The sequence below is a fragment of the Lacerta agilis genome, chromosome 14 (genome assembly GCF_009819535.1).
Source record: "Lacerta agilis isolate rLacAgi1 chromosome 14, rLacAgi1.pri, whole genome shotgun sequence".
NCBI classification, from domain to species: Eukaryota; Metazoa; Chordata; class Lepidosauria; order Squamata; family Lacertidae; genus Lacerta; species Lacerta agilis.
The window spans coordinates 2,188,238-2,200,559 of NC_046325.1; the positions used below are offsets into that span (position 1 = coordinate 2,188,238).

A 12,322-nucleotide genomic window follows, 5' to 3' on the forward strand; every position below is an offset into this window, starting at 1 on the left:
GGGAAGCCTAACTTCTCAAGAACTTGGTCGGCTGCTCCAGTGCCCTGCTCTCTTTCTCTCTCAAGATCCCAATTGCCACCCGAAGAACCTGATTTCTTCTCTTTTTGGAGGATCTGCTCCTAGCAGTGCCGGACACCGGCTTGCATTTTTGCGCGCGCACACACAAATTCCCCACTGATGTTTGCTTGGAGGAGTGGGGGAAAGCGACCCCCTTTCCCCTTCCTCTGCAGACCCCAGATCTCGCGAAAGCTGTGCCACCGGACGCACGAGGCACAGTTAATGTTTCATCCGCCTGATCCCTCTGCTCTCTGCCCGATGTGGCTTTTCTCCCGCTCTGTCTCTCTCCCCCCCACCCCGACCTCCACCACGCTCCCTTCCTTCCCTGAGTGCAAGAATGTCACTGGACAGGCCAGGAGGGAGATGGACAATTTCCCTCTGCCGGCCGGAAGCCAAAGGGGGCTTTTTTCCCTTCAAGGAGGAAGGCCCATGCAGGACCAGACACGTCTGCCCCTGGCTGCAGGCCAGCCACAGGTTAAGGCGTCAAGGTGGTTAAGGTCACTGCCTTGGCAGGCCGCCATCCAGGGAGCCTTGGTGTGCCAAAAAAAAAAAAGGCGTGAGGAGGAGCACCCCTGACTCACGCCTGGCCAGAGTGACGTTCCTCGGCTGGTGACGCCTTCTCCTCCACCGATGACGGGCTACATCTCCAGGATGCACCCGGGTGTCCTGCCAGATCTCAGCATCCGTTGCTCTCCTCCTGCTCCGAGGCACCCCAGACACCTGACTTTCAGCTGCCCCCTCCCCTAAAATCATGGAGTTGCAGGGGACCCCCAAGGGCCATCTAGCCCAACCCCCTGCAAGGCAGGAATCACAGCTGGCAAGTGGCCATCTGACCTCTGTTTAGAAACCTCCAAGGAAGGAGAGAGCTCACCACCTTCTGAGGGAGTCCGTTCCACTGTCAAACGCCTCTTGCTGCCAGAAAGTTCTTCCCGATGTTTAGGCAGACCTCCTTTCTTGTGGTTTGAATCCATCCTGCCCTCCGGAGCATTAAAAAGTCTTCTATGTGAGAAGATGGCTATCCTATCACCTCTCAGTCTTCTCTTCTCCAAGCTAAACAGAGCCAGTTCCCTCTCCTAGAGAATCCAAGCTTCGGGCCTGAACTTATAGGCATAATAACCCTTTGCCCACGAGGGTGCAAATAACCCAGGCGTCCTTGCTTGCACAATTTACTGCTTTCAATCGAGCCAACTCTGCTCCTATAAAAGATGCACTTTATGCAGAGTTAGCGCATTGTCCCATTTAACCTCTTGAAACTCTGGTGCTTCAAATCTGGCTCTCTAGAAACAGCTCCCCCCCCCAAGCTTTTAGGCAGAGACCCCTCAATGGAGATATTTAAGAATATAAGAACACACAAAGAGCCTGCTGGATCAGGCTGATGGAGCGACTAGTCCAGCATGTCCTGTCCTCACAGTGGCCAGATGCTTATTATGGGAAACCCGCAAGCAGGGTTTGACCTCAAGAGCCACTCTCCCTTCCTCTGGTTTCCAGCAACTAGTTTTTAGAAGCTTTACTGCCTCTGACCATGGAGGGCAGAGCATAGCCATCACGAGTGGCTAATAGCCATCAATAGCCCTCTCTTGCTCCATGGATTTGTCTAATCCTGTTTTAAAGTCATTTGGTTGATGGTCATCACTGCCTCCTCGGGGGGGGGGGGGTGAGTTCTGCAGTTTAACTATGTACTGCAAGTTACAGGTGGGTAGCCGTGTTGGTCTGCCATAGTCGAAACAAAATAAAAAATTCTTTCCAGTAGCACCTTAGAGACCAACTGAGTTTGTTCTTGGTATGAGCTTTCGTGTGCATACTCATACCAAGAACAAACTCAGTTGGTCTCTAAGGTGCTACTGGAAAGAATTTTTTTATTTTGTTTCGACTATGTACTGCAAGAAGAAGGACTTGGTTTGGTCTGGTTTGGTTCTGAATATCAAACCCCAAATGCCCCATAGCTGAATTCTGGGTGTTTCCTCCTGGCTCCAAAGCCTCCACATCCATCTTGCAACTTAAGGCTTGCCACCAGTTCTCCTGCGCCCGCCAAAAAGACCTGCATGGCAGGCAGTAATGCAACAGGTGAAGCTTGCCCCCATGATTGCCTCTCGTTCCTCTTGAAAGGTTTTTAAAAACAAAACAAAAAACAAACAAACACGAGGCTGCATTAGCTTTCTATACTGTATTATTGTTAGAATGCTCATTATTGCAGGAACTTCAGATACCAGCGTTTTAGTTGCAGGAGGAGGGTGTTATGTGATAAGGGCACATTCCATGCTCAAGATTGAAATACTGTACTGAATACAGTTCTGGTTGCCTCTGCAGAGCTGGAAAAGGTTCAGAAAAGGGCATGGGCGTGGGCAGAAAAGGGGAGGGGCATCTAGTGAAGCTGAACGTTGGAAGATTCAGGACAGGGAAAAGGAAGGACTTTGTCATGTGGTGCGCTTTGTTAACCTGTGGAACTCACTCCCACTGGAGGAAGTGATGGCTGCCAACTTGAATGGCATTACAAGAGGACTAGACAAATCCATGGAGGAGGGGGTGGGTTGTCTGTCAGTGGCTATTAGGATGGGCCAAATGGAACCTCCACATTCAGAGGCAGTAGAGCTGCAGAACAACCACACACACACTATCAGATTCAGCAGGACTTTCTTACATTCTTATTAGAGAGTTTTCTGTTCTGTCCTGTTCTGCTTCACCTGATTTCAGCTGTTAAGGGCGCAGGATCCTGCCCCTGTGAACAAGGACTGCTGCTCAGTGGAAGAGTCCCAGGTTCAGCCTCTAATGGTATCTTTCAACAGAACTGGCTACAACCTTGGAAGAGCTGCTGCCGGTCAGTGTAGGCAATACTGAGCTAGATGGACCAAAGGCCTGACTTGGTGTAAGGCATCTTCCTGTCTTGCTAGGCAGCAACCTGCTTCCATGTTTGGAATCCCTGCCCTCCAATCGCAGACGTGTGGGGAGCTTCCTTGCACAGAGTTACACCCTTGGCCCATCCAGCCCAATATTGCTTGCACTGGTTGGCAGCAGTGGCTCTCCAGGGTCTCAGGCAGGAACCTATGCTAGATGCTGCCGGGGATTTAGCCTGGGACCTTCTGCACGCCAAGCAGGTTCTCTGCCACTGAGCAACAGCGACCCTTCCCCAGATGTGGCTTCTTGCTACTGATGCAACATGGAATTGTGGCGCTGGAAGGGGACCAGAGGGTCATCTGGCCCACCCCCCTCCTGCAATGCAGGAATTGCAGCTAAAGAATCCCAGGTGTGTCCTTGTGGCACTGGAGCCAATGATCTGGACACAGGTTTCTGGGGCTGAATCCTGCCTCCTATCCTAGCTGTCCCACCCCTGCCCCAGAAAAAGCCCCCTTCCATCTTGGCATGGGTGACCCGCAGCTGCTTTTGGCTCACCCCTAGATGACGCCTGGCGCTATCTAAGCCGAAATGTCGGCCAAGCCTCTCGCCCTCGGCTCAGCTGCAGGCGCTCTGTGTTCCCTGCTATCACTGAACAAACCCCAAAGCTGCCAAGATCGGCCTGGCACCCTTGTTTCCGGAGCCCCCAACCCACATAGAATCAGGGAATTGTAGAGTTGGAAGGGACCACGAGCGTCATCTAGTCCAACCCCCTGGAAGGCAGGAACCTTTTGCCCAATGTGGGGCTTGAACCCACAAACCCTAAGATTAAGAGTCTCGTGCTCTACTGACTGAGCTGTTAAGCAGAAAGGGGGCAAAGGTGCATCAGCCGGGGCAGGAGGGAAAGGAGAAGGGCCTCCCTCTGGTTCAGTCTTCCCCACGTTTGGGCCCTCAATTCCTATAGGCCCCAGTCAGCAGAGCCGATGGGAGTTGTAGTCCAAAATATCTGGAGGGCACCAGGTTGGAGCAAGCCGATCTCTGTGGTGCTGCTTTTCGTTGCAGACAGCGTGGAGCGATCCAGCTCCCCTTATGGCAGCTCTTTTCCTCCAGAGGGAAGTTCACATTCCTGAGTGGAGCAGAGGAGTGAGCTGCTTTCTCTCTCTGCTGAGTCATGGGATGCAGGGCACCCCTCCAAGGTCGCAGGCAGAGAGATCCTCGCCTTGTCAGCCAGAGGCCCCTTCTGAAAGCAAAGCATGGGATGCATGCAGAGAGCTACAGAGGGGCCAGGCCGCTGGTTGGCCTTGCCCAGTACTTTGGAATGAAAGGACATAAGAGTAGCCTACTGGATCAGGCCAAGGGGGGCCCAGCCCACCTAGTCTCCCAGGGGTTAGCCAGATGCCTCAGTGGGAAGCCCGCAAGGAAGACCTAAGGACACCAGAAGTGCCTGCTGGATCAGGCCAATGGCTCATCTAGTCCAGCATCCTGTTCTCACAGTGGCCAACCAGATGGCTTTTCTGGGAAATCCATAAGCAGCATTGGAGCTCATGAACAACACTTAGTGCCCCCTGCCTCTCGCACTTTGTTTCACGGCATTGTTGTGGCACCCAGTGCGGCTGAAATGGTCACGGTACCCTCTGCCCAGTCCTCTTTCAAAGCCACCCAGGTTGGCGTCCGTCCCGGCTTCCTGGGGGAGGGAGTTCCGCAGGTTAACTCTACGCTGCGTGAAGAAGGGCTTCATTCTGCCTGTCCTGGATCTTCCAAACATGGTCTCTCAGCATTGCTGATAGGGAGGCTTGCATTTCGGAAGGTAGCGAGAGAGAATCCTGAGTTCCTCAGGACAGGACGTTCTGCCCAGTTCTGTGTTTGCACAGCACGTTTGCAAGATCCACGCAGGGCATTCCCCCGGGACACACAGCCTTCAGATTTCAGGTGTCAGGATTAGGGAATCTATGACTAGGTCGGTTTCAGTTTCTCATCTTCCCAATCCTAAATCCAGTTCTCTGTGTGTTTCGGTAGCAATTGATGGTTGTTGGTTTTTTTTTAAAATCCTCATGAAGATTCACCAGCATTTTGGTGCCAATTTCTCCTAAAATACACATTCTTGTGTGCTGTTTTGAGCAATAGATGCATGTCCCCCTGCCATAATGCATTTTTGTACGTTATTTTCAGGACTCTATACATTTTAATGCAAATGCTTCCCCCAACATACGCATGTTCGCACATACTGTTTGGTTGGCGAACGCCATCGCAAAATTCAGAGAAGCATGACTTTCAAAGGATAGTTGTGGTTTTGGTTCAGAATACGCAAAGTATTTAGTTTCTTATTAAGATGCAAACAAAATCAAACACCCCACCACCACCATTCCCTAATCGTAGCCACCAGCCACTGCTAGCGGCCATCTCGTAACCATGAAGCAGTGAGTTCCACAGACTGGTGATGTACAGTGAGAAAGCAACAAGTGTGTTTTTGTGAGGAGAGGCTGTGAAGCCCTTCCCTGAGTGAAACAACACTCCCCTCCACAACTAGGGAAAGGGATTCTTGAGCTGTGATCCCTGCATCGCCAGGGGTTGGACTAGATGACCCTTGTGAGCCCATTCCAACTCTGCGGTAAATAACCTCTGCTTTTCTGAAAGCAGGTCACAGGCGCATGTGATGTGTGTGCACCAGCGCTTTAAAAAATTCTCTCTCACACACACACCGAGAGAAACAGGCCACAGCCCGCCAGAATGTCTCATCACACATCCCCATTGTTATGAGGCTTCCTCCCACTAAGAGGTGGTGGAAAAGCCGCTTTCATTTACTTGGCGACAAGATGCCGCCGTGCCGATTTATGGGGCCCCCAGGGACCACTTTCTGACGGCTGCAGATGGGACGGTCCATGCCTGGGCCACCTTGCCTGGTGTGCGTACGTGCAACGAGTCCAACGCTCCGTGGGGTCGCTTCACATCACACACACCACCGAGGAAGGGGGGCAGGCTGCAAGGGAGGTGGGGCGGAGCCGTGAATCAAGGGGGACTCGGAAGTCCTGGCTCCCAGCCCCATATCCCTGTCTAATTCTCTTCCCACTCTCTCCCACTTTGACGACCCAGGAGTCCTGGCTCCCAGCTTTTTCCTCCTGACTGAACTCAAATTGCCCAGAGTTGGAGTCTCTTACCCTGTCCCCCTCCCATTCTGTTATACCGTCTACTAGTTTTCTAGAGAAGCCAAGAGTCCACCCCTCTGACACATTTCCTGCCGTTAAGGCTTCACGTAGCCCTCACGGAGGAAATAGTGCTACGGTTTCAATTACGTCTTGATCGGGCCCATTTCACAGATGGAAAACTGAGGCCGAATGTTCACGGGCAACGTTGCAGGTGAAGAACTGGTGCTGAGTGTTCGCTGGCAAAGTCTGCCCAGCCAGTGCAAGTCTGGCCATGTCTTTCAGAGGAGCTTTAGAACTCGGAGCCCCCCTCAGCTCCCATATTCAAGACTGGGCCAAACCACTAGCCCTCATCCATTTGCCTGCAGACGAGGAGATTCTGCCCTCCCACTGTTTTCTCTGCAGAAGTATCTTCCTTCTTTGGAGAAATCAGGAATTCTGGATCTGCCGTGTCACTGCTCTTAAGCCAGAACGAACTCCCTGCCTCAGGGGACCCAGGTATCCTGACTGCTGGCAGGAAACTCCTCCCTCCCCAGGGAACTCAAGAGTCCTACCTCACATCCATTCTGCCCAAGTTTGGTTTGCCACTCCCCGCTTCCCCCTCCAGACTTTTAAACAGCTGCAGAGCAGGCAGAAATCAAAGAGGTACAGCTTCCTCCCTCTTTTCCTCTCTAGGGGAAAAAGCGTCATTGGTTGAATTCCTGCCTGCAGAGCAGCTGTCCCCTGATCTCCCCCACCCCACATTGGGTTTCTTTTCCTTGCAAAAGGCTCCCAGTTCCTCTCCCGGAGAACCCAGGTATCCTGGCCCCTCCCTCCCCTCTCTTCCAGGCTCTGAATGGGACCCAGGAGTCCTGCCCCCCCACTTGCTCCTCTGCTGCCCTCCCCACCCTGTGTGTGGTGCTGCTGGGCCCCCGGCCAGAGCTCCCAGTGGCTCCCGGCTCCTCATACGTGCTGGCCTGCACACGCCGAGGAAGCCTTGATCCGCCGACCCAGGCGGGCGGCTCCATCGATCCTGGCCGCGTCTCCAAACAGGGGATGAGGCCTGGCGGCGCCAGCGACAGTGACAGATCAACCAGGCCAGGCGGGAAGGGAGACCTCTGACCTTTGGCCATCGGCCTTCCCAGAGGAGCCTCCAGAGAATGGGAGCGGGGACCAGTGGTCACAGCAGGTGTGGGGAGCGGGGAGCCTCTTCCTGCCTCCAGAGTCTTTGGCCTCCCTCTGTTGCCAACTCCCGCCTTCTTCCTCCTAACTTTTTATTACTATTATTGGTTTATTAATTGCCTCCTGTCTCAAGGCAATTGGATAAAAAAAACAAAAACAAAAAAACCAGGTCTAAAGCAGACGCTCGTGATGAAGGAAACCCCATTTTTATCCAGCTTGTTTTTCAGTTTTGCTTTTCTTGGTTTAGGAGGAGGTTGTAAAAGGACCCTTGCTATGGTCCTGTGATGGGGGTAAGGGGTGTGGGGGGGTCGCTGTTAGCCCTCACACCCCATGAGAGCTGGAATTACTAGAAATAAAATGCTCAGCCCATCCTAAATTGCAGGCATCTCTCCCTTGCGGGGGGGGGGCGGTCCCAAGTGAGCAAAGGAGCCCCGTGTAGCTACAAATGGAAATGAATAGAGCCCCATCCATATTAGGTAGGTGTGTGATTGGGGGGGGGGGTGAAGACTGTCCAGTGAGGGTTTTCTTAGCTGTGATTCCTACATTGCAGAGGGTTGAGCTGGATGATCTCTTTGGAACCCTTGCAACTCTATGTTCTACAATTTTTGCTTCTCCTGCACATGCTCCCTGAACGAACAGGGTGGGGAACATTGATAGAAAGGCGCACGACTGCTTTCTTCAGATCTTCCACTTGCTATATGGGAATAATAATAATAATAATAATAATAATAATAATAATAATAATAATAATAATAATAATAATTAATACCCCGCCCATCTGGCTGGGTTTCCCCAGCCACTCTAGGCGGCTTCCAACAGAATATTAAAATACAATAGTCTATTAAACATTAAAAGCTTCCCTAAACAGGGCTGCCTTCAGGTGTCTTCTAAAAGTCTGGTAGTTGTTTATCTCTTTGACATCTGGTGGGAGGGCGTTCCACAGGGCGGGCACCACCACCAAGAAGGCCCTCTGCCTGGTTCCCTGTAAGCTCACTTCTCACAGGGAGGGAACCGCCAGAAGGCCCTCGGAGCTGGACCTCAGTGTCTGGGCTGAACGATGGGGGTGGAGATGCTCCTTCAGGTATCCTGGGCCTTTGAGGCTGTTTAGGGCTTTCAAGGTCAGCACCAACACTTTGAATTATGATTGGAAACGTACTGGGAGCCAATGTAGGTCTTTCACAATACCAACCTTACCTTACAAGGTTGTTGTGGGAGCAAAATAAACTGTAAGCACAGTATACGCTAAAGCACTATACACCATCTTGTTCTTAAGGATTATGAGAAGAATTGTTGAACACGACACATTGCATATGCATTCTCAGGGAGCTGGGGGTTGCAAAATGTTCATGCAGGAGCTGACGGCCTCTGGGGGGTGGCTTAGCTTAGTTTAACTTGGATATTCTCTGTGTGTAGAAGATTCAGGCCACTGAAAAGGAAGTCCTTCTTTGTGCAGCGCAGAGCTAAACTATGGAACTCCCCCCCACAAGAGGCAGTGATGGCACCCAACTTGGACGGCTTCAGAAGAGCACTGGTGCATTTAACCCCCACAACAGCCCTGTGAGGTAAGCAGAGAGAGGCAGTGACTGGCCTAGGGCCATCCAGTGAGCTTCATGGCAGAATGGAGGGATTTGAATCAATGCTCTTAACCACTGCACCACACAGTGGCTCTCACAGTGTTGGGGTCGCAGCCCAGGGTGTAAAATAAATTGAAAAAATAAATTGCACAGAAGAAGAGTTTGGATTTGATATCCCGCTTTTCACTACCCGAAGGAGTCTCAAAGCGGCTAACATTCTCCTTTCCCTTCCTCCCCCACAACAAACACTCTGTGAGGTGAGTGGGGCTGAGAGACTTCAAAGAAGTGTGACTAGCCCAAGATCGCCCAGCAGCTGCATGTGGAGGAGTGGAGACACGAACCTGGTTCCCCAGATTACGAGTCTACCGCTCTTAACCACTACACCACACTGGCCTGTACGTCCTGCTCTGCGTTCAGGACCCAGAAATGCCGCTTACGCCAGCAAGCGCTGAGACATTGTCAGTCACGTGACTTCTGAGAAAACCTCCTGGAAATCTAGGAAAATGGGAAGGTGGGTTATCAAGTGTCAGGGATAACACACATACACCAGGCAGGGGGGTTGCAAGGAGAAGGATCCGGGAAACTGCCCACAGAATTCTGGAGCGGCCAGGCCTGGTGGGAAGTCCTGGCCTCCACCTAAAACAGGCCTTGTTGGCGCTCAGAGGACCTCTCTGGGCTAGGTGCAGCAACAGGCAAGGGTTTCTATGCATGCACAGAGTTCCTTTCTCTTACCAGTAGGATAACAGAATTCTAAAGGACTCCAAGGGCCATCCAGTCCCCACTTTCTGCAATGCAGGAATCAGAGCCGACTAACCATTGCTCACCTGCAAACATCTAGGGATTTTTTGGTCTCTAAACTAATCCTATTTGAGTTATAGTGCCAAGTTTTGAAATGCGGTGATGGGCATATTGACTGCATTCTGTTGAAATTACTCCTTAGGTCTGAGCTGCCCTGGGAGGGCCTTGCGTCTAAAAGATGGCGTACGTAAAATAAATAAGATCTTACAGGCAGTGGCGATACGAAAAGAGGGACTTCTCAGCAGTTGCCCCCAGTTGTGGAATAATACGGCTATGCTGGCTGGGAGCTTGTAGGAGTTGTAGTCTAAAACATATGGAGGGCACCTGCTTGGGGGAAGACAGAATTAAATGGCTCAAAGCTATTATTTAGCTGTGATCTCTGCATTGCAGGGGGTTGGACTAGATGACCCTCGGGGGTCCCTTCGAGCTCTACAATCCTATGAAAGCCAGGTAATCAGTCCAGTGGCCATTTCCCTCCTCACTGACCAGAATATTTCAGACCTGGCTTCAGTTCTGTCTTTGAAATTCCCTTCCTTAAATCCTTCCTTTACCTTAAGAAAACACAACTTGGGCTGGCTTAGATCAGTGGAGCACCCTGCAGTCTTTTGACTTTCACAGAACTCTTTGCCAAAATTGCCCCTGGATGAAGAGTTCTGTGGAGCTCGAAGGCTGGCATACACCAGCCTAACTCGGCTCAATGAAATAAACAGAGATAATTTTTGCCTGCGATAAAGCTAGGTTCAATTTAACCTCTTTTAAACAACACTTTTGGGCTCTGAGCATCTCCCTCTCCAGACTTGGGAGATATAGCAAGTGATAAAATATAGGCTGAACAACCAGAGATGCAGTGGGAGGGAGTGAAGAGTTAAAAGAGGGTTGGGCTTACCAGCCTGAGGGGGCGTTCCCTTCTTTGGCCACGCCTTCCTGGATGCCGCAAAGTCTGACAGCTTAGCCCTGGTAGCCCCTTATCTCTTCCTGCTTCTTGTGCAATGCAAACAGCTTCTCTGACCCCAGTGCCCTCATCGGGGCAGCGCTAGGGGGCGCGCTGCGTTTGCCAGCCTATTCTGGGATCCTGCCTGGCACGCTGTCTTGCAACTGCGTAGCGAATCCGACAGTGCTGTTTCCAGCGTTGAACAAGAGCCTTCTCCCCTCCTGCGGTTTCCAGCAACTGGCATCTGGAGGCATCGCTGCCTGAGCCATCGTGGCTCGTTGCCATTGAAAGCCCTCTTCTCTTTTTTATTATAATATTTATCAAATTTGCAATTTTATCATAATCACATTCCATCAGTTATTCATATCACCAAAAGCATTGCTCGCACTGAGCTTTGACTTCCCTCCTCCCCACTCTCCGGCTTTCCTAGGGATTCACTTAGGTCTTAGCATTCCACTCACAGCTTATTTACCTCTTAATAAATTTTACCCTTTTAATTGTAAATTAGTTCCCAACATTAACATTACAAAAATATTTTAACTCAATCCTACAAACGTTTACAATGTTCTTTCATATATTGTATGAATTTACTCTAGTCCTTATCAAACAGTTTGTCACGCTGGTTTCGGATCTTCCCCGTCAGCTTAGCCACTTCTGCATATTCCATCATTTTAATTTGCCATTCTTCCACTGTTGGTAACTCCTGCTGCTTCCATTTCTGCACCAACCATATCCTCGCTGCCGCCGTTGCATACATAAACAGATTTATATCTTTATTAGGAATTTCTTCTCCAATTATACCCAACAAAAATGCCTCTGGTTTTTTATCAAAGTTATACCTAAAAACCTTTTTCAATTCGTCATATATCCCTATTCTCCAGTAGTTTGTCCTATCTTGGAAGCTGACTAGCTTGGGGGCCACCACTGCCTCCTGTGGGAGAGAGTTCTGTAGTTTAACGTATGTGCTGTGCGAAGAAGAACTTTCTTTTATCTGTCCTGAACCTCCCAACGTCTGGCTTCATTGGATGCCCACAAGTTCCATGCTGTGCGTCATTTTATAGGCTCCTATCATGCAGCCTCTCCCTTGTCTTTTCCTCTCAATTAAAAAGTCCCAAGCGCTGCAACCTTCTTCCTAGGGGATTTCATGCTTCCTGTTCTGCACCCACCACTTTCTATGTCAGGCGCAAACAGGAAGCTTTTAACCACCATACGTGAATATATGTAAATGCGTGAATATTCTTCTTGAAAACTGCTCCTGAGTTTGTTTGCTTTTTTATATAATCAAGGAGTATATAAATTGTATGGAACATAAAAATAAAATCATAAATATGCCCTAAATCAGATTTTCCCAATCTGGTGGCCTCAGGTTTCCCACAGGGGCATCTGGTTAGCCACTGTGAGAACAGGACACAGGCCCAGATGGGCCACTGGTCTGATCCAGCAGCCTCTTCTTGGGGTTGGGAAGAGGTGTTATGGGAACAGGGACTTTGGGAAAACGACTCACAGCCAAGAGCTCCCCGGGGACCTGCCAGGTTTTCGAAGGGGCCAGTGAAACTGAGCCACAGTGACGCGTGTTACCCTTCTGTGACAGCATGGCAGGAGGGTGAGGGTGTGTGTGCTCACCCCTCTGTCACAAGTGTGTGTCTGACCCCACAAGCGTGCCCAGCACTCACGTGAATTCATATACACGAGTGCATGGTTTGGGAATTTTGTGTTCCCATTATGGACACGCGTTGATCCTTAACCTTACACCCACAAGACGTTCTCACACAGAAGGAATAAAGAATGCTTGGTTTATTGTGTGAAACAAAAGTGACAGAATATATAAATGC

The 12,322-nt window shown here is 50.6% G+C and overlaps 1 protein-coding gene across 1 annotated transcript in view; it reads left to right on the forward strand.

Annotated features, from left to right (window-relative positions):
- The window catches only part of TFR2 (transferrin receptor 2), a 35,379-nt gene that overhangs the window by 2,277 nt on the left and 20,780 nt on the right, over window positions 1–12,322 (forward strand).